At 41.5% G+C, this 22,439-nt stretch overlaps 1 protein-coding gene across 1 annotated transcript in view; it reads right to left on the bottom strand.

Moving 5' to 3' along the window:
• The window catches only part of LOC122927160 (protein unc-13 homolog A-like), a 2,447,183-nt gene that overhangs the window by 814,591 nt on the left and 1,610,153 nt on the right, over positions 1-22,439 (bottom strand).

The raw sequence follows: 22,439 nt of genomic DNA, 5'->3' as shown, positions 1-22,439 counted from the left end.
AATAGCACTGAGCAACAGTATTTATTGGCGGTAATAATAGACACTAAATATCAATATATATAAAAACACACAACATGCAGTAATATCATATAAAACAACTGGAAAATAGAGATCTAAAAATGTAATAAAATTCGAGGAATAAAATTGGAATACTCGATAGTAAAATGTTCGTATAAATATTCAGCCGAATATTTGTATGGAAAAGTCGGATACTGGTAGCAATAAACGGTGTCCTCTAAAATTGTCCTATTCAATTTGATCACAGGGGTATCTCAAAACTACAGTCCCAATACGTGGTCCACTGAACCAACTTTAAGCGGCGTCCCGCTTATCACATCCACCAGCAGCATCCCACTGGACTAAAAGTCATATGAATAAAGGTGCTGGATAAAATCGCTGGATAAAATCAAACGGTCTTACCGTCTCCCTTTATTTAGTTCAACGAAGGTAATAATGTGGTCCTCTGAGTCTGTAGACCATTAGCTTGTCAATAGATTTGCACACTGGCAATTGTTTGGCACATGTATTCAGGCCTTCCACATAGACTCAGGCCTTACAGGTTGTATTCCAAATAAGCCATTCGTGTGACAGACGATTCCTTCTTAACGGATATCCAGATTCTCCAGATGCCCAAGAGGTCCAAGTTTCTGGGGTCTTGTCTAGGCTAAACGCGTTTCGGGGTATCACATTACCCCTTCCTCAGATAGCTACTGAGGAAGGGGTAATGTGATACCTCGAAACGCGGATGAAATAACTGAATCCACATCTGGTAATTAGACCCAGCATTGGGTCAAAGGTGTTGATACCATTATCCTAATTGGAGTCAGTAGGTGATAAAGACTTCCCAGAAAAAGGTGTCAAGACAGCATTATACGTCAGAATTGAGAAAGCTCGTTGGAAGAACGAGTGAAACGTTTTCAAGAAATCTACAGTACGTCCAGTTGCCTTGATTTATTCTTTACAGATATACACCATTAGTACATTGCAACCTTAATGTATTGCACTGACCACTGACGGGAGGGGTGTTACAGTGTAGCGATTAACTTTTAGACAGTTTTGCAGCAAGGAGTTTCATTGTAGCTAAGAAAGCAGCTTAGGGCAAGTTAGAATCGGTGTGTGAATAGTGGATAGGTATATAGGGAATAAGTAAACAGCCGCAAATGGAATTACTGGCTGAAGATAGGGTTAATATAGCAGTATAAGCTAATCTCAGCTAATGGAGTGGAAGCACGCAGTGGTCAGTGCGATACATTAAGGTTGCAAGTACATACAAAAGGATCGACTAATGGCGTACATTGCAGTATTATACCTCAGTATCGCTGACTACACTGCCTGCACCTGAATAGGTGTCTATAATTACTGAATAAGGGGACAGAATCCCTTGGTTACCGCTGGTAATTACTAGCAGCTATTAGTTCAGTAGATATAAAACCCCGCTACACACTGACAGTTTTAAACATATTTTTTTATATTACTCTTATGTTTTAAGAATGATGAAATAAAGATATATATTTTAATATTAGATAGAGACCCCTAAAGGGATTTGGTTTGGTCAATTGACCGTGGTATACATTGATTATAATGTCCAGAGGGTCCCTGTGAGGGTTTAGGATTATATACCATAGTGTTAAACAGACTCCCTTACTTGTTCACAAATAGTCAAACATGTGATAATGAAGGGCGGTATTAGCATATGAATCTCGATTTGCAGCTAAATACCTTCAGTGTTTAGGGGATAAGAAAGCTATTAGAGAATGTCCCAATATCAAGTAATAAGATAGTTTGCTTCAAGTATGTCAGATACACAATCAATATTATTGCATTCATCAGTTTTTTTTATCCTTTAAGTGTATATTGTTTTGTATCTTGATGCAGTTTTTCATATTTATTTTTATGTATTATTTGTTTTTCTATGAAGTAGTGGATACAGAGTGTATTTATTAGCTATGTTCCTATAGTGGCTGAATGTTAATACAGTATTTATATTATATATAAATTTACATATAGTATAATTAGTGTAATATTGTATAATTATTTATTCCATGATCCATATGAGGTATGGTGATTTAGATATAGTGTATTGTACAGTATAATGGACATATATAGATAGATAGAAAGATAGATTACCTCTGTATTAAAAAAAAATTATACAATATTACACTAATTATACTATATGTAAATTATAGACAAGACAAAAAACACAGCGCCTCATGTGTAGTACCGCCTTATAAATAATATAGTATTGTGGTGCGTATTTCGCTTACCGGATTCTGTTGTGAGGAGTCACAACAGCTGTATGTGTCTTAGCTGGTATATTTTTATGATTTTCTGCATACTATATGTAAATTTATATATAATATAAATATATAAAATATATTTATATATAATAAATCAATATAGCAGCAACGCTGTATATATTGGTCTATTTTTGCCTGTAAACTTTTGGTGCATTTTAAAACTTACCCAGCGCTGCAGCTGTATTGATTTATTTCTTTTTGTTTTTCATGTAACAATATTATTTGTTTTAATGGTGTCAGTGTAAACATCATAATTCATATTACAGTTCCATTGCAACATTAAGAATAGAAAGAATAGGTGTGGGAATTGTCCTGGCAGAAGGGGGTCGGGGGGGGGGGGGGGGGGGTTGCCGTCAAGGTGGAAATGATTGAAAGGCTTTGCCAAATACAAATGTATCCATACTGTACGTGTTGTTTTTCGATACTGTATTAACATTCAGCCATTATAGGAACATAGCTAATGAATACACTCTGTATCCACTACATTATATATCTGTATACTGTACACTGCGCCATTACATATCTGTATAACAACACTTAATTATATATCTGTACACACCGCTCTATTATATATCTGTATGCAGTAGACCGCAAAAAAGCCGGTGCAATGTATCACCAGGTGTTATGCAAATCTAATCCACTTGTATCAAAGATATAAAGACATAATGGAGCGGTGTATACAGATATATTATAGAGCTGCATATGCAAATATATAGTCTAATATTCTCGATGTACTGAATCATAATTGTGACTGATACATAAATATATGAATGTACAGTTAGTTCATTGTACAGTAGTTTATTATTTTTATTTATTTTTAACCCCTCCGGCCCTATTTTTAACCCCTCCAGCCCCTCCTCGCCCGTGTGAAAGGGGGCCTTAGATCCTAATGTAGCCATACTGAGAGTGGGGGGTAGGTTGTAAAGTAACACCATATACAGTAATATATTTTTTGCGGTCTACTGTACTGTATGTATTTTTTTATTTATTTAATTAGGTGATTAGGCTATCTTTCTATTCTTATTTATTTATTTAAATTTGTAATCATTAGGAGTATGTTATCTCACAGTGCTATTTGTTAAATAAACTTAGATGCAAGACCAGCAGAAGGTGTGCACACCAAAAAGTTTGACTTTTAGATTGATAAATAGATAGATAGCTTAATAATATCATACTTGGTTTGGATTGCACCAGTATGATATTAATAAGCGCTATAGCTGGGTTATATTACTGCCTGTGTAATTTTAACATATTCTTATATGTACTGAACATATTTTTTTTTTTATAAAAAAAATACATACAGTACAAATATGTTTTCTATTCTATAAAAATCAATATCTTCTGTAGTAGCATGCCCTTTGTACAGGAGTTTTCTTGGTGAACAATGAATAGGAAATTTGGGGGATGGGTACGCGCATTGTATGGCAACTGGGTTAATGGAAATTCAATGCCACAGTCTTTGTACTCCTTCCTCCTCTTTTCAACCTACCTACCTATCTATGTACATTATACTGTACAAAACACTATATCTAATTCACACTTTTATTAGTCTTGTAATATCCAGTGTACTGTATATACTATCTGATAAATAATGTTGATTTATTGATATCTATGGTATAGAAAACATATTTGCACTTATGTTTTTTTTTTTTATAAAAAAAAATGTTAAGTACATATAAGAAACAAAATATAAGACTGGCACTCATTATGTGGATCATATAAGAAGTGGTAATTTTAATACAATGTACACAATAACAATAAAATCTGCACATAGTAATGACTATAAAAACTGGGTGGTAAACGGGGGATATAAAATGCAACACAATATCACACAATCTAAAATATCTTTAGATTTTTAATCATTAGTAGTATGTTATCTCACAGTGCTATTTGTTAAATAAACTTAGATGAAAAAACCAGAAGAGGGTGTGAACACCAAACAGTTTTACTTTTAGATAGATAAATACAGTAGATAGCTTAATAATAATTGGATTGCACCAGTATGATATTAATAAGTTAGATAAATAGGTGATTGGCTCTCACCTGGTGGCTATGCCGGGTGCTACTAACTCACGAATTGGGTGCACGACCCCAAGATAAATATTGTAGTGCTTAAAAAAGAGGAGTGAGCACTCCCAACACTTGGACCATAGAATATAAGGAATATATTTATTATTAGTATAATAGGACCTGCTGGGTCCAATAAATAAATTACATACAGTCACACATAGTTCATAATTCACACAGTATAAAAATACAACTGGTACCAATGAAAAAAATATATATACAGATATCGGGGTGGTATCCCTATTGCCACAGCCTTTGGATTATTTGGTGTTCCAAAAGTCTCTTTTGGGCGACTGATTTGTTGCAATGGATAGTCCCTATGCTTTCGGTACTGCAAACCGCAGATTGATAGGAGCGTCCTGTGGGTTCCTATAACAGGTCACTTATGGTAGTGACTTATCTCTGGTGCATACAGATAATGATCAGTTCTGACACTGCAGAACAAAAGTCCCTCCAAAGTTGTCTTAACTCTTTCAGCTATTTAATGTTACTGCCCAGGCAAATAGATTATTCCGTATTTAGAATGATAATTCAGGTTCCTACCTGGTTCCTGATGTAGCGTCCCGCTGTAACGTATCTTGCTCTCCTTCCACGAGAGGCGAGCGATGCCGGCTTCTTAGGCGTCTCGGGCCGATGATGTCACAGTATTGCGGGATTCAGCAGGCGGGAGTAATGCCTTGTCAGTGGCGTCCGTTGCTGTACGCTGGATTAATAGTTTAGCTAGTCATGCAATATTGAATGGAGGTTCAATAGATCAGGTGGGCGCTTTTCTTTCACCAGACGCGTTTCGGGGCGTCTACACCCCTTCCTCAGTGGTCAAAGCGCCAGTCATACCTCTCTACCTTTTATAGTCCATTTGGTAATCCAGAAATTCTGGATTCTGGATTACATGGATATTTTTTCTTCAATGCTGTTTTAATGCAGTATAATTGCATTTTTTGGACTTTATTGCATTTTTTGGTCCCTACTCTGAGGGGGGGTCCCAGTGCCGATGAACGGCCAACCATGGGACCCTCCATCAGAGACGGGACCCACACCCTACAGAAAACCGAAGATCTCCAGATCCGAATTTAGGCCTGCTGGTAATAGACAGCCAAATTTATAAATGTGTTTGGATTTAGCTCTGGACATCCTCTTCATATAATCACCCCCTCTCCAGTGTTTATTAATTTTTTCCAATGCTACAAAGAACAATTTTGATGGATCCCTATTATGCACCTCATCATAATGTTTGGAGAGTGAATGTTTTGTATAGCCCTTTTTAATATTTGAAACTTGTTCACTGATTCTAATTTTCAATAGTCTTTTCGTTCTGCCAATGTACTGGCGTTTACATGGACACTGTATGAAATAAATAACTCCAGATGAGTTACATGTGAGGCAGTTATTGATCTCCCAAACAAAGGAATTATGTGCTGAGTGTACTGTAGCTGTTTTCTTTTCTTGTAGGCTCACTCTGCACCCCATGCACCGCCCACATTTAAAGAACCCTTTTAAAGGGAGTCTTTCACCTAAAATGACCATTATACACCACAAACATCATGATATCCATTACATTCCCCATATTATAATCTTACCTTTCATATTGCTGTCCGTCGCCTATTCTCTCTTAAAAATGCTTTTATTCCATATGCTAATTAGGTTCTGAAGGTGCCCAGGGGCAGTGTTTATGCGGCCGGTGCCCAGGCTCCACAGCGCTGTTCAAATCAAACCCCTCCCCTTTCACCCCTCTGGCCCGCCTTCGGTTCTTCAGATACCATCCTCCAGTCAATGACAAATCCGGCACCTGCGCCTGCGCACTCCATTACCCACTAGGGCAGAGGCAGCAGAGCGTTTAATCCGAATGCGCCGGCCCGTACATCCCGATCTAGCCGGTGGAAGTAAACTGCCAAAATATTGCATACACTATTTAGTATACTAATAAACACATAAAATGTTAAGATCCAGCCTGGTTCGATCACCAATCCTTCCAAGATCTGTATGATCTGTGTAGTGTCTCTTAAGTACGTCTTAGTATTTTTCACCAAAGGTTGGAGCTGGGTATCTATGTATCTTGATAGGTTGGAAGTGATAGATCCTATTCTGGATACTATAGGGCGTCCCAGGGGATCTATCAAACTCTTGTGCACCTTGGGCAAACAGTAGAAGGTAGGTAACCTTCTTTCTGTGCCCAAGATGAACCCTGATTCCTGTTTAAGGAGGATTCCCTGTTCCAACCCTCTCAGAAGATTCTCTGGTTAGGGGATTTCTTATATAATATTTCCTAAGGCAGAGATTCCTAATACATTTTTGGACACCTATATAAGATGAAAATTTATCTACAGTATTTGACGGGGAAAACTTCAGCCCCTTATTCAATAAATTTATTTGTGGGGTAGTGAGAATTTTGGAACTTACATTAATTATTGATCCCATCTCTGGGTTTGTGGGTGTCTATTGTGTCGTGGCTCCCTTTCTCTTACTTCTCCTTGTCTTTCTCTTTCTAGATGACGGTGTTGTTGGTGATTTGTATCGTTGTTATGATAGTGCATGTGTTGGTTCCGTGTTTGATAGTTGGAATGAAGATTCTTTCCTGTGGAGTGTTGATACCTGGTGCTCTTGTGCCTCAAATTGTAGACTTCTATATATTTTTCACTTTTTTTATTAATTATATCCACCTCTAACTTATCCAAACTTTTACGCAATCTATCTTGCCACAAATGGAATTCTGTGTTTTTGGGGAATTTTTCTATATGTTTCCTTAATTTACCAATCTTTATGTTTAGATCCCCCAGGATCTCTGTTCTTCTTTTAATGATTAAATTCATCAGAGCAATTGATTGATTGATCAATAAGTTATTCCATTCTCTGGTGAATTCATCATTAATGAGGTCCTGTGCTGCACTTTTATTAATTAATGATCCTTTTGGGATCTTAGTTTCTTCTACATAGTGCTGTAGGGAGCGGATCTCCCAATGTTGCCTCAACTGCTTTTGTAACAAATTTTCAATTTTTTTTAGAAGACTTCTAGCTAAACTAATAATCCAGCGTACAGCAACAGACGCCGCTGACAAGGCATTACTCCTGCTTGCTGAATCCCGTGATACTGTGACGTCATCGGCCCAAGACGTGCGACGTGAGACGCCTAAGAAGCCGGCACCGCTCGCCTCTCGTGGAAGGAGAGCAAGATACGTTACAGCGGGACGCTACATCAGGAACCAGGTAGGAACCTGAATTATCTTCAAAATACGGAGTAATCTATTTGCCTGGGCGGTAACATTAAATAGCTGGAAGAGTTAAGACAACTTTGGACGGACTTTTGTGCTGCAGTGTCAGAACTGATCATTATCTGTATGCACCAGAGATAAGTCGCTACCATAAGTGACCTGTTATAGGAACCCACAGGACGCTCCTATTGATCTGCAGTTTGCGGCACCGAAAGCATCAATAGGGACTATCCATTGCAACAACTCAGTCGCCCAAAAGAGACTTTTGGAACACCAAATAATCCAAAGGCTGTGGTACCAATTGTATTTTTATTGTACTTTTTATACTGTGTGAATTATGAACTATGTGTGACTGTATGTAATTCATTTATTGGACCCAGCAGGTCCTATTATACTAATAATAATAAATATATTCCTTATATTCTATGGTCCAAGTGTTGGGAGTGATATTAATAAGTGCTATAGCTGGGTTATATTATTGCCTGTGTAATTTTAACATCTTCTTATATGTACTTGATTATAATATGATTGACGGCTTCCGGTTCCGGCGCTGGTATGAGGAGACGCGCTTAGCGGAGCTCCGCCACCATCCCGACCAGCTTTACCCTCCGATTACCGCCTACGGGCTCAATTAACCACACGAAGTGTGGTAAGTGTCGGCAGACAGCGCGTTGTGTATGGAGAGGTACCTGCTACGTAGCGGGAAGAAGCAGGAGGACGGAGATGGCGGCCGAGATTGAGACAACGCAGAGGGTGGTTGAATTGAACCAGCCCCTGCTATCCTCACAGGAGGACTTGTTCCAGCCTACCCCGCTACCAGCTGCGGATCTGAAGAGGCTGGCAATAGAGGTCGCGGCCCACCTGGCACCTGATCTTAAATCCACGCTAGCAGCGACGATACAGGAATCCCTTACAGAGCTGCAGGAAGCTTACAATCAGCAGGGATATGGCATAGACGAACTTGAGCAGAGGACGTCATGCGTGGAAGAAGACATGCAAGGCACGCAATCACGAGTGAAAGCGTTGATGCAGACGGTTAATGAGTTAAAAGAGAAGGTTGATGACCTTGAAAATCGCTCACGCCGCAGTAACCTCAGGTTAGTTGGTCTCCCAGAGGACATAACGGGCTCAGAGCTACAACACATTTGTACTTCCGGTTCCGGTGCCGACATGGGAAAACGCGGCTAACTTCGGCTCCGTGAAGTCGGTCTAACAAGCGCTAAATCCCCCATACATACCGGGTATAATCCGGGGAAACCGAGCCTGCTGGACAAGTGGGATCTTATGGATCGATATTTTATGAACATGGGGACGAGAAACAAGACGAAAGCCCAGAAGCTGGGAAAGACGGCAGCGCGGGAAAGTGAGACAGTGGAGGAAGAGGCTTACCCACCTTCGCAGTACAGCGCAATGGAGGAGCAAACAGCATCCAGAGAGCAGGAGCTGCAGGGAGACGATACACCGGTGAATTATGTGAGGCTAGCAATTGAGGTGGCAAAGCGGATCCTGCCCGACCTACAGATATACCTATCGAACACTGTTGGGCAAACGCTCCAGACTTTGCAGGAAACTACAGCCGAACATGCCCATAGGCTACTGGGTGCTGAGAACAGAATCCGAGCGCTAGAAGAATCTTGCACTGACCTGCAGAACACGCTGGAGAACTCGGTAAGAGAAACTAATGCCCTTAAAGCAAAAGTAGACGATTTAGAAAATCGCTCCCGCAGGAATAATCTGCGTATACTGGGTCTACAGGAATCAATCCCGGCCCAAGATCTTGTGATTATTTGTGAACATGAAATTCCTGAGGCTCTGGGCATAGATACTGCATGCAAAGTTGAAAGGGCGCATCGCATAGTACCCGATCTGCGGGGAGGTACAGAGCGCAATTTAAAGACACCGGCTGCATTGTCAAGGCCGAGACCAGTCATTGTAAAGTACCTTGATTTCACAGATAAAACGGCAATTTTGCGTTTATACAAGCGACAAAAGTCCGAGCTAGAGATAAGAGGTCAGAAAATACTGATCTTTTGCTAACCTAGTTTATTTTCTATTTGATAATAGGAGGTGCAGTGAAGCGTATTACATGATAGAGAAACTCAAAACGCTTGTTAAGTGGTACGTATATGCAGAACCCAAGCCACAGGTTGCACTATCAGAGAATAGTTTGAGATACGCCTAGTTAAGTTTATGTATGTCTTGAAATGTTTATGAAAATTAGACCAACCATGTCGGAAAAAAGTGAAGGTCAATTCACTAATAAGAGGAGTATAATACAGAAGAAGGAGAGATGGTTATTCACAGTTTAAAGATAAGGGTTAATGTAATGTTCTTTACATGGGGGGGGAGTTGGGAAAGGGGGGCGGGGGTAGCTATGTTCATCTGGATACGTACTTATGATTATCACCCGTCTCTAATCCATTCAGTAAAGCAGTTATGAGAATATTATCTTGGAATGTAAAGGGGTTACGTTCCCCCGAAAAACGTAATATGGTCTTAAAGCATTTAAAGAGGTGTAAAGCAGATATAGCTATGCTACAGGAAACCCATCTTGAGGCGGATGATTTTGTTTGTATGGAGAAGATGTGGGTGGGAAAAGTACTAGGGTCCGCCTCAGTGAATAGGAAAGCAGGGACGTTAATATTATTTCACAAGTCCTTAGATCTTAGAATTCTACAGCATGTAGCGGACGGTGAGGGGAGGTGGCAAATAGCTTCTATACTATTGTCAAGTGAGGAGCTATATATGGTAAATGTTTATGGCCTGAATGGCGACAACGGCAAGTTTTTTGAGTCATTAAACACACAAATTGGATCGAATATGGATGAATACAGTTGTGAACAGGAATGAGGATAGAAAGCCGGTCAGAGCTATGGGAAAGGGGGTACCCGGAAGAGAGAAGATGCTGGAGAGTTTGATGCGAGACAATGACCTCATTGATCCATGGAGAGTCCATAACCCGGTAGGTCGAGAGTTCACATTCTATTCTGCTCCCAATGGGTCATGGTCTCGGATTGATTATCTCTTAATCTCTGCAAACTTACATAACAAAATACGCAATACAAAATTTTTAGATATAGTGATATCTGACCATGCTCCGGTACAGCTTGATTTAAGGGATCAGATAAGCAGAGGTTCTGGCGATTCCCATCATTTTTGGGTGAGAATGATAACTTTATTGATCTTTTAAAAGGGTGGCACATGGAGTTTACAGCTGACAATTCCCAGCATGCGGATAATCCCATTCTATTATGGGACACAGAGAAAGATGTGTTGAGAGGAAAAATCATATCTTATGTGCATTCTTTAAAAGCAAAAACAATCAAAAGGCTTGACGAGGTCACAAAAACACTTAGATTAAAATATACAGATTTCTTACTGGATCCCACTGAACAGAATAAAGTAGATTGGGTAACGGCCCCCAAAAATTATGAGCTCTGGTATACTAGATGGGAAAATGCATATAGGTCACAAAAAGATTCTAAATTGTTCACGTTTGGTAATAAATCTGTCAGACTACTAGCTAGATTATCCAGAGCGCCAAGAGGCCCTACATATATACCAACTGTCTCAGATAAACAGGGGGTAAAGCAGAGGGAACCAGGAAAAGTTCTGGAAATTTTCAGGGAATACTACCAAAGCTTATATGCCGCGGACTCTACGGGTCAATCCTCATTGATGTCATTATTAGATAAAGTGAATATTCCAAAACTCCAAGAGGGCCAACTAACCAAATTAAATAAACCAATATTAATAGAGGAGGTTCACAATACCATAAAGTCTCTTCAATCAGGGAAGTCGCCAAGGCCTGATGTATATTCCGGAGAATTCTACAAGATAATACAAGAGGAAATTGCACATACACTGAAGGAAGGATTCAATTTAGTGTTGGGAGGTCAGGTGTCAAAGTTGTCAAATAATGTAGCCCATATAAGACTATTACCGAAACCTGGTAAAGACCCACTTATGCCTTCTTCATACAGGCCAATTTCACTCATAAATGTTGACCAGAAGATCTTCTCTAAAATCTTGGCCAATAGGTTGGCGAACATGTTACCGGATCTGATAGGTCCATCGCAGGTGGGATTTGTGAAGGGCAGATCGGCGGTGTTTAACATCAGAAGGGTAATGGCAGTGCTAGACTATGTTAATAGGCACCGCACGAAATTTAGTTCCCCGGCGCTGTTAACTATAGACGCCGAGAAAGCGTTCGATAATGTGAATTGGAACTGGCTGGCAAAAGTTCTAGATGTCATGAATATAAAGGGCGCTTTCAGAACATACTTATCAGCGTTGTACACCCGAGAGCTCAGATAGCAATGCCGGGGGTTTTATCTAAACCCTTCCCACTATTTAAGGGAACTAGGCAAGGATGTCCCCTTTCCCCACTGCTATTTAATATTGCAGTAGAACCCCTTGCAAGGTATTTAGAACATTCGGGTGTATATGAAGGTATCAAAATAGGAGGGCAAGAAGTGAGAATATCTCTTTTCGCGGATGATATTATACTTTTCCTGGCAAATCCCCTGAAAAACGTAGGCAAAATACTTGGGGTCATAGAAGATTATGGGAAGTCGTCAGGTTTTAAAATCAACACTAGTAAGTGTGAATTGATGTACATAGGTACTCCAGATCCAAGAAGACCCACTGTCATCCAGGGGTGTCCTGTATCAATAGCTAAACATTCCATCACATATCTGGGAATTAAGTTAGGCAATACACCATATGCGCTTTATACTCTAAATTATTTGCCCTTAATAAAACAAATCGTCCAGGAGCTGAATAGGTGGCATAACTTGCCGTTGTCGCTTTTAGGCAGATGTCATTTAATAAAAATGGTTAGCTTCCCCAAACTGCTATATCCCATGCAGACCTTACCAATATTGATCCGTCATAAGGATATAAAATTGCTAAATGAGGCTTTCACGCAATTTATGTGGTTAAAAAAAAGAGCAAGAATAGCATTGAAAATTCTATCTTTACCTAGAGAGCAAGGGGGGATGAGTTTTCCTGACATAAGGCGGTATAACTTGGCTAGCTTGGTTCGTCACTGTAGGGACTGGCTGAACCTGACATCACACTATTCCAATATTGAGTTAGAAGGAGAATTGGCTCAAGGCTGGGAATTGAGTTCACTTTTGCACGCTAAGCTAGCATCTTTGCCCATAAATATCAAATCTGCTGTGATTATGAGAGACACTATTGTAACATGGAAGGAGGTGAGGAAGTTGTACAATTTACCTTTTTTGGCCTCTAAATATATGCCACTCTGGAGACATCCTGAGTTTGCATTAGGACAGCATAATAAGTCACCTCCTCCATGATAAGGATCCAAGGTACAGAACCTTCTTGGAGGTGCAGGAAAAGTTTCATTTACCAGCTGGTCATGAACTGCAATACTATCAGCTTATACACTTTTGTAGGAATAGATTAAGAGACGTTAGTCGAGAATGTATATCAAATAGCTTTGATATTTTACTCCAACAGAGGACAAATAAGATATCATTGTCAGAAATATACAGGCACTTAAGAGATGGGGATAATAAAAAAACATATGCCCAACTATGCAAAGGATGGAAGTCGTTATTGGGAGAGGAGGATTGGAAGGATAAAATTATGCATGGTTGGTTAAGGACGAGGAAAGTGGTAGCTTGTGAGGGCTGGAGGGAATCGCAATTGAAGTTGATTCATAGGGCAATATATGCTTTTAGCATTCCTGCTACGGCTGCCAACAAGTTCAGGCTGACCGAATGCCCTAAATGTAATGTCCAAAGGTGCATTTATATTGGGAATGGATCCTATCCTGGATAAAAGATACTTGGCAAATAACTCTGCCATGCGAACCTGGGGTATTGCTATTTCATGTTTTTCCGGATAATGTTAGAATTCCAGGGTTGATAGATGGAGCGTTGCTAGTAGCTATGAGATGTTTGCTACGTAATTGGCTATCCCCACATATACCCTCAGAGGGAGAGTTCCAAGGTCAAATGAGGCATTATCTTCTAATCAATCAGCTGGAAGCAGAGGCGCATAAAACTCTGAAATCAACTAGATTTTTTAGATAAGTGGTCTGCTTTTATCTCCAGGCATCTATCTACGGAGGATGTTAACTTGCTGATGTCAAACTTTAAATATACAGAATGGTATTTAATGAAAGACCTAAAAGGGACATTGGGGAGGTTGAAAGTGGAGTAGTAACAGAGTTGGTTAACAACTCTACATAGGAAAATTAAAATATATGAGGGTGAGTCGTATCCAGATGGGGAGGGTGTTTTGGGTGGGGGGTGGGTAGGGTGTTAAGTAATTATTTTCTCTGTATCATCTTGAATATTGTACACTGATTTTTACTTCATGAAAACCGAATAAAATGTTGAATAAAACAAAAACAAAAAAAAAACACATTTGTGAGTCAGAACTCCCCAGAGCGCTGGGACTGTCGATTCCTCGCAAAGTGGAAAGAGCGCATAGATTGGGGTCACTACAGAGCCCTCCCGAGGGATCTAAGGAGATATCTAACCGATCGCAGAGGGGCAGACAGGTCATAATGAAATACCTCGATTTCTCTGACAAGGAGGACATTATACGCGCTTTTAGGGCACGAAAAGAGCCTCTAACCTATAGGGGGCAAAAGATCATGCTTTTCAATGATTACTCAGCAGTGATCACAAAGGAGAGGTTTCAGCGAAATATGCACGTCACTGTTCCAGAGGAAGATCCGTTTTCAGCTACTGTATCCGGCAGTTTTAAAAGGAAGTGCGCTGATGGAGTCTACAGGAACTTTAATAATGCCTCAGATGCTGCGGCTTTTTTTTTTCTCAAGGCCCGTATCTCGCTGTCACAACCAGACAGCTGAGAAGCTCTGACAGAAGCTTTCAGAACCTCCTCCTTGAGTTTTCTTTGTTTTTGGTTTTCAGTTCCTCATCTCGTTAGCCTCTCTCAGCTGTCATATAGTTGGACTGATTGCATCCCTTTAAATCCCTCCCCATAATGCATTAGTGTGCGTTTTATACAGCTTCCTGGAGTGTGTGCATGCTGATCCTATCAGTCTTCTACAAGTTAAGTGTTGTACATTCATTTGTGATTTTCTGTTTGCTGGATCCCAGGTGACCCTGACTCCCTCCGTGTCTAGTGTAGGGAGCCGGTGGTCGTCTCCCTTCACTATTGTAGGGTGTTCAGGTGTTATATAGTCGAGGTACGAGGATATGCGATCATCCACCATTGGGATTATCGCATAGGCTGAGCAGTAAGGGAGAGAGCCAGGTCTGATGCAGGGGTCTCCCTTTTTGTTCCTTAGTTTTGGATCCAGTGAGTCATACAGTATATTCATTTTGCATTGTCTTGTTTCCTGTACACCTTCCGTGACACTCGCCGAGTCTGAGGATCCAGTGGAAAAGGGGAGAAGAGGATTACAGAGTCCACAATCTGGTTCGCAAGGGACTTCCAGAGACAAGTCGCAAAGGAAGGATGAGGGCCTGCACTTTTCGTCTGGCAATCAGCGGAAGCAGCGAAAATGAGGGGTGCTATGCCTTATTCCTATACACCTCCATAAAAGGGGAGGCGAGAAATCAATGAGGGGGCTGTAGGACCAGGTGGTTTCAATCCTCCATTGTAAGCTAACTAGGGGGGAATGTGGGGGATTGTAAAATGGTACCAGAAAAAAGTGAAGCCCAGGATGTAATGTTTGGTTCACTTACCTTTGCAGGCTACTCAGGGATGTTTATCTATGTTCTTTTTTCATGTTTTAATTGTGTTAGTTTTGTCCTGCCAATCTTTATGTCTCATACAAATGACAGCGGGGGGAAGAACCTTCTAAAAATGTGGGGTGATGATTAAGATTGTAACGTGGAACGTCAAGGGCCTGCGCTCCCCGCAGAAACGCATAATGGTGCTGCGCCATCTCAAGCGCTTGAGGGCAGATATTGCGGTTCTGCAGGAAACGCATCTCCTAAAGGCGGATTTTATAAGAATGTCAAGGCTTTGGGTGGGCAAGGTTTATGGATCTCCGGCTATACAGGGCAAGGCGGGTGTAATCACTCTAGTGCACAGGAATTTACTGCATAGAGTCCAAGGCTACGCTGCTGATGGTGAGGGCAGGGTGTTGATACTAACATTGAAAGATGGGAGCATAAATCTCAACATATATAATGTATATGCACCCAATGTATCGCAGGGTCGCTTTTTTGCCTCCCTGAGAGATAAGATACTGGCGGATCAGGTGGGCAACATCTTGGTGGGAGGGGATTTTAATGCCACAATGGTAGAAAGCGAGGATCGTAAACAGTCAGGGTCGGTGAAGAGTGGGGTCCATGGGAGAAGTGGGGTTTTGTCTTCTCTTGCAGAGAACATTGCTATGGTAGATACCTGGCGGATGTCACATCCGGATGAAAGAGACTTTACCCACTGCCCCCATGCACAAAACTCGTGGTCTCGTATAGACTACTGGTTTGCTAAGCCAGAACTTTTATCCAGAGTTAGCGAGGTAGTTATAGAAAGTCTGGTGATCTCAGACCATTCACCAGTGGTTTTGACTTTGGCGGATATGGAACCGAGAGGAGCAGAATACATCTGGAAATTCCCGTCTTTCCGAGCTGAGGATGAGACTTTTGTAGAATTACTACAGGGTTGGTGGCTGGAGTACAGCTCTACCAATCAGGAACATGAATCTGACCCTCTTCTTTTTCGGGAAGCAGGCAAGTCAGTTCTACGAGGCAGACTGATAGCATACATAACAGGTCTCAAGAAAGCTACGAAGGCACAATTTGTTAAGTGTAGTCAGGCAGTCCAGTGTTGTTACAGGACTTTTGTGCAATCCCCTTTGTCTGAGAACAAAGACAAATGGGTTGCAGCTAGGGGGGAGTTTGAGCTCTGGGCAAGGAGAAATCAGAGCTTTCACACAGCTAAGTGGGAATTGGAGCTGAGGGGCGTAGACAAACAACCCCAATCACCCAATTGCGCGACTCTGCAGGAAAGTTGAGGTCCCAACCCCCCGACATCTTGAAAATCTTTAGAAGTTACTATTCTGACCTATATAGCAGACCCCCTGACACTGTAGTGTTAGACCCCAGTTTCTTGGAAGGCTTAAATCTCCCAGTGGTAGCACAGGAGGACCTGGATGAGCTTAACAGGCCCATCACGGAAGAGGAAATTTCAAAGACGATAGCACAGTTACCTGGGAATAAGGCGCCGGGACCGGATGGCTATTCGGGTGACTTCTACAAAGCCCTCAAAGCACAAGTATCTCCGGTACTATCTAAATTGGGAAATGTCCTTTTGCAGAGGGGGAGGCTATCTGCTCAAATGAACATGGCACACATACGCGTGCTCCCTAAGGAGGGTAAACCAGCAGAGGACCCCGCGTCATACAGACCTATATCCCTCATCAACCAGGATGTTAAAATCCTCTCGAAGCTTATGGCCAATAGATTAGCATGCATCCTCCCGAGCCTGATCAGCCCATCACAGGTTGGTTTCATTAGGAACCGGTCAGCGGTCACCAACATCCGTCGAGTTCTGTCTTAGATGAGGTGGGTCGGAGAAAGGGAGTGGGTTCGATGCCCTCCATAGTCACTCTGGACGCTGAGAAAGCTTTCGATAAAGTACACTGGGAGTGGCTGTGGAGGGTGTTAGACAAATTTGGGGTGAGGGGCTTTTAGGGAGTACCTTTCTCAGCTCTACACAACTCCTATGGCCAGGATTGGCATGCAGGGTTTTCTTTCTGACCCTTTTAGCTTACATAGGGGAACCAGGCAGGGTTGCCCCTTATCCCCTTTATTGTTTGACCTGGCTGTGGAGCCACTGGTTCGTCTGCTAAATTCGGGTGGGATTTTTGAGGGTATAAGAATAGGGAACTCTGAACTGAAAGCCATTTTTTTCACAGATTACATACTCTTATTTATGGGTAACCCCATGTCAGAACTACAGGCAGTACTGAGCAGCATCGCAAAATTTAGTCAGTTCTCAGGATTTACGATAAATACAGCCAAGTGTGCTCTTCTACAACTAGAGAGGGGGGAAACAAGAATGAAGCCTGGGAGTAATATAGAGGGGATACCGGTGGTTAAAGACCACATTACATACTTAGGAATCAAGATAGGTCCTAGGGCAGAATCTCTGTATGGTCTGAATTATACCCCCTTATTAAGCAAAGTGACTAGTGAGCTGCTCAGGTGGCAGAACTTACCCCTACCCCTGCTAGGCAGAATTAATTTAGTCAAAATGATCAGCTTCTCCAGACTTCTTTATCCTCTCCAGACGTTACCCTTGCTGATTAAGCATGTGGACGTCAGCAGGCTTCATGGTGAGGTGACATGCTTTATCTGGAAGGGGAAGAGACCACGAATAGGTCTAAGGAAGCTGATGGCCCTTAAACTAAAAGGGGGAATGAATATGCCTGACGTTAGGATGTATAACCATGCATGTCTTCTCAGACACATTATTGACTGGCTGCGTCAAACGAGTTTCCACTCTGATTATTCCTTAGAGAGGGAACTTTGCGCACCTTGGGATCCGTGCACTCTGTTGCACACGGTCTTGAGAGCCCTACCCATGCATTTGCGGAATTCGATTATTTTCCGCCACACATGGGCAGCGTGGAGAATTATTAGGAAGAATGTGCGACTCTGTCAGAAAGTCTCGAAATTTTTACCTTTGTGGGGGCATCCGGAATTCGAGCAGGGAAGGAGGAATGCTCTGTTTAAGGAATGGAAGCTGAAAGGAAGACTGACGGCCCAGCAATTGTGGCATAAGACTGAGAATAGATGGTTATCATGTCAAGAGGTTAGGGACGTTTATCACCTGAGTCCTTTTCAAACTATTCAATACTCCCAGGTTAATAAATTCTTAACTGATAGGTTGAGGGATGTCTCTAAGGAAATGTCGACGAATGACTTTGACAAGATAGTAATGAAGGGTACAGGCCCACAATCCATTTCTTTATTATACTCCCAATTACGGGAGATTTTGGGGGACGGCTTGCCACACCTGGCTTTTCGCCCGTGGGCCCGTATATTGGAGGACAGCGAGGCAGGGGAGAAGATTTTAAAGGGATGGTGGGCTATGAGGAACTCAGTCATAAATGAAACCTGGAGGGACACACATTTCAGGATAATGCATAATGCCATTTATGCTTTTAATCTCCCGGCAGGTCCCAATAGGTCGGACAGGATCACTAGCTGCCCAAACTGTAAGGAAATGCACACTGACCTATTCCATGGTCTATGGTCCTGCCCTCAAATACAAGATCTATGGAAACCGGTGGCTCAGATATCAAAGGATAGCTGGAATCTGACAGCCCCTTTGAGCCCTGTGACCTTTCTTTTTCATTACTGGGAGGAGCTGAAGGATGGGGTCCCTCTGGAACGTAGGCTACCGACCCTCTTCCATGCACTCTGCATGGTAACTAAAAGGAGCATTTTACAGCACTGGCTCCGGCCCTTGGTTCCCTCTAGGGATGACATCTTAGCTTGTCTTAGAGAGTTACTGACTTTGGAGCGAGGGGATGTTATAAAGCCTAAGGAAGGGAGGCAAATTTCTAAAGAAATGGAGAGGCTTTCTGACACAGTTTTTCTCTGATTCCGAAATTGAGCAGGTCATGAGACCCTTCACATTAACAAAGTGGTACCTGGAGGAGCAGTTGAAAGGGCCGCTTAGCACAATAATAGTCTTCTCATAACAGCCTGTGACGTTACTAGTAAGTTGATATCATACTTCTAGCCCATGTCTGTCGAAAGGTATGGTGAATGTTCTGGCAGGACGACATTTAGTTTTGGTTTGGGGTGAGGAGGTGGGGGGAAGGGTGATTGGTTTTTCTCAGATCTGGGGGGGGGGGGCTTTCAATTGAAGGGTTTTGAGAGTATTTAAAGTAGAGGGCATATTGTCTTGCATCTTTACTGTATACATAGGCACCAATGTCTGTTTCCTGAAAATGATCTGTAACAAACATGCAATGCTTTGGAATTGTACTTCATGTATGTCCTTTCTTTGGAAAATAAAATTTTCTTGGAAAAAAAAAAATATGATTGACATGGATTGCTCACCACTTTTTCAGAATAAAAAAGGTGCTCTAGTCCTTACTGATCACCCAATCAGTAAGAGGTAAAAATAGAAGAAACAAAATATAATACTGGCACTCAATATGTGGATCATATAAGAAGTGGTAATTTTAATACAATGTACACAATAATAATAAAATCAGCACATAGTAATGCCTATAAAAATTGGGTGGTAAATGGGGGATATAAAATGCAACAATATATCACACACTAAAATATCAATAAAAATTGCAGGAAAATGCACATGGGTCGCACAATAATCGCACATGAATGGTGGGCGGTGCGGTATTCACAAAACTAATCGCAAGTTCCTTATGAGAGCATATGTGCACAAAGTTCCTTTGTATTATCAGAAAGGAATTGGGGTTGGCAAATGAGGACAAATCCTTCTGGTCTTAGCAATATTCAGTAGGTCCCATCCAATGGATGGGGATATATTCAGAATCTCCAAAAGTTCCCCTTAATAGGAAAAGTCACTCATTCAACTGTACGCACTATGCACATACAATAGTTGGGTTCAGCAGAGACAGTCCTGTTATAACAGTTGACACTGACAATTGTATACAGGTGGTGAGTAGAGCAGTGGTATGTGTCTTACCCGTGAGGGATTGGGACTGGTAGCTGGAGATTCTATCTCACAGGCCACTACTCACCACACCGTACCGCTTTCTTCTCTTGCCGTTGGCGTCCTCGTCCGTGAGTGCGTGTCACGTGATTGCTATCAGCTCGCGAGAGTAGCCTGTTCAGTCCTATTATCGTCAAACAATTTCCGGATAGAAGATTATGGAGCGCTCCAATATTCGAGGTTTCTTCAATATTCCACGATGTGTCCGGTTAATGTCGTTATGGGGGTGAACTACGCCAGACTCGTTTCGGGGACCTCTCTCCCCTTCCTCAGTGGCTCTACCCCGCGCTAAAACATCGACCCCCTGCCTCTGGACTCATATATTACGTTTCATACGTGATTTATAATATTCTAATGTGTTTACTACACCCAATCTCCACATAGCTCTAGGCTAATAAGTGGAGGAATATCCTGCGACAATTGTTTCTTTCCATTAGGAAAGCCCATGTGACTGTATATCACTGATGTAAAAATAATATGCAAAATATGTATAAAACTAGTATAAAAAAGGGGGAGGGACTGGGCTCCATATTTAAAAATCAATCACATATATGGTTTGTGTGGAAATATTGCCCTATGGGTCATATGAAAAAGGACAAAGGAACATTTATTCTGTAATATGCACTGTAACTTAATTACATCTTCTCTCTCTTGAAGTAGCTAGGGGTATGTGAGTCTTTTTCCGATAAAACAGCCAGACATGTGATCCCCCATTGGATGAGAGAGGCACACAACCCCGGATCTAAAGGAAGCCAAAAATTTCTAACTCTGCGTTCAGACCTGCTGGAATCATACTTCCAAGGTCATATACACGCCTAGATTCCGCTCTGGACATTCTCTCAACATGTTTGCCCCCTCTCCAGTGTATGTCTATCCTTTCCAAGTCCATAAATATCAGCCTTTTGGGATCTTGGTTGTGGACTTTTTTAAAGTGTTTTAAAAGTGAGTGTTTTAGGGGTCCTTTCCTTATATTGGATACGTGTTCAGATATCCTCTCCTTCAAAGTCCTTTTTGTTCTCCCAATTTATTGCCTGGAGCACGGGCATTGGATAAGGTAGACCACACTGGTTGAGTTGCAAGTCAAAAAATTGTTAATCTCCCATACAAAGGAATTTTGAGTCGATAGTACTTTTTTAGTATTCCTAGGGGCTTTGGTAACCTTACAGCCAGCACATTGGCCACATCTATAAAAGCCCTTAAGACTCATCCAGTTACTGGTTCCCGGAGTCTTTTTTAGTTTTGTCTTTATTGATGGGGCCACTTTTATACCCAAATTGGGTGCCTTTGTGAAAGTAATCTGTGGTCTCACTGGCCTAAGTGTACCCACGGTTTTGTCCTGCAAGAGGTGATGCCAGTGTCTTTTCACTATCTCTTTTATTCCACTATATTGTGTAGTATATGGGAGAACCATTCTAAATTGGGATTTTTGTTGATTCTTCTGAACGGGTTTATCTGTGAGCAAAGAGCTCCTGGTGAGACTCCTCACATTTTCTAGTGCCCCCTCTAACACCAAGCTTGGGCACTGTTTTGACAAATATTTATTCTTCAAAATCAAAGCTTCTGTTTCAAATTGAGAGTCTTCGGTGCAGTTCCGTATTAATCTCCGTAACTGTCCGAAGGGGACATTCAGTAGCCAATTCGGTAAGTGGCAGCTTGAATGTAAAATAAAAGCATTTCTCGCTGATGGTTTCTGATAAGTTTTGCATATCAGACTGAGCCAGGAACAAGTTTGCATAACTGGGGGCGAACCTGGTGCCCATAGCAGTCCCTCTTATCTTAAGATAAAAACTGTCCTCAAAATAAAAATAATTGTGCTGTAGAATGTGTCTAGTTCCTTCTAAGATGAACTCGGTTTGTTCTGGCATCATTGTCCTATCTTTCTGTAATTGTGCCTTAATGGCTCCTATACCCTGTTTGTGATCTATCACGGTGTAGAGTGACTGGATATCTAGAGTTGTCATTATCCAGTCAGACTCTACCTTTAATCCTTCTAGTATGTCAATAATTTGGGTAGTATTTCTCAGATAAGACAATGTCATTTTAACTAGGGGCTGTAACCAAGTATCCACATACCTCGAGAGATTGACTGTCAAAGAGCCTATCCCTGATACTATGGGGTGGTCCGGAGGACTCCCCATGTAATTATGTACCTTTGGAAGGCAGTAAAACTGGACTCCTGTTTAGACAGGACACC

The sequence above is a fragment of the Bufo gargarizans genome, chromosome 1, assembly GCF_014858855.1.
Source record: "Bufo gargarizans isolate SCDJY-AF-19 chromosome 1, ASM1485885v1, whole genome shotgun sequence".
Taxonomy (NCBI): domain Eukaryota; kingdom Metazoa; phylum Chordata; class Amphibia; order Anura; family Bufonidae; genus Bufo; species Bufo gargarizans.
This window is presented reverse-complemented; position numbering and strand designations above follow the sequence as displayed.